This window comes from Lathyrus oleraceus, chromosome 6 (assembly GCF_024323335.1).
Source record: "Lathyrus oleraceus cultivar Zhongwan6 chromosome 6, CAAS_Psat_ZW6_1.0, whole genome shotgun sequence".
Classification (NCBI taxonomy): Eukaryota; Viridiplantae; Streptophyta; class Magnoliopsida; order Fabales; family Fabaceae; genus Lathyrus; species Lathyrus oleraceus.
The window spans coordinates 426737067-426738407 of record NC_066584.1 but is presented as its reverse complement, the minus strand read 5'-3'; positions in this window follow the sequence as shown (position 1 = coordinate 426738407).

Here is a 1341-nt window from a genome sequence, read left to right as displayed (position 1 = left end):
GCTGCTCGATTTATATCTATATAATTCTGTTTATGTTGTTATTCCATGGTTGGAGTTGTTGAAGGTTTGAACATATACATGATTTTGATGAATTGCCAGAATAATTGGTGAAATCCTATGATTTGGCATGTTATAATTGTATTAGTTGATGTGATATATTTTTCTGGAAGTGTTTGGGTGATTGGGGATCAAATTTTGGAGTTCAAGGGGACTCCTATGGCATAAATCATACTTTTTCCTTTTGGTGTTGGGTAATGGACGTCACCTAGATGACGGGTTACCCGTCATGCACCTTGAGACGCTGATGGGCGTCAACGCTATGATGGGGAGAGCGTTTTGGTCTCCATCCTTGGTTTTCCAAATCGGGCATCATAATAATGAAGGTTTGGGATTTTAAGGAGGTGACGGGCGTCACCAGGGTGACAGGTTACTTGTCATGATGTTAGAAGGGGTGTTTTCGTCACTGTTGCGTGAATTTGAACTATCGGTTTGAAATTCGAGGTGTTTCAGTTGTTTGGATGATGAATGGTTATTGTATGACCATGTTGATGTTGCTAATTGATTAATTTTTTAGAAATTAATTAATTATGGAGAAATTATTATTGTTAAATGATAATTGCCTTTCTTATCCGTTGTCGTTATATTTAGTGATGGTATGAGATATATACGGTGTTGTTGTGTGAGAGTATGATTAATGTTATTGTGTAATACATGATTATATGGTGTTTAATTTTGTATTTGTTGGTGTACATTATTGTTGTTATTGGTGGATAGTAATTCAGAAAGGGGGATCACTATTGTGTGTCAATGCATATTTTTTATGGTTAGAAGGGAGGCCATTAACATTATTATTGTTGTTGCATTGATTGGTAGGGACATGCCTTATTTTGTCGTATCATTGAAAGAGGCATGTTCACTATTTCATAAGGGGGTCTAGTGGCTTGTTCCAAGCTCAGAAGGGGGACTCATGGGTTCAAAAGGGGGTATCCGGTTCCAAAGAGAACCAAATGTTGAGTTGGTACCACATGCATAAGTGTCACATTTTTTCGTGAGTCGCATTGCATATATATTTTGCATATTGTTATGAATGGGTGTGAGATTATGGTGTTGTTGATTATGTACTGGATGGATGATATGTTGTGTATTTCTCTACCTTTGTATTCTTTACATTGTTCATATAGAAGTTGTTTATCACCCCTTTGCTTAATATTGTCCATCATGGACATCTTGCAGATACTCATGAGTAAAGTTGTTGCTATATGTGAATGATGGCTTGTTGGATCTTAAAAGCACATAATATCATTTGATATCATTTATGTACTCTAAGTATCTATTGTGCTT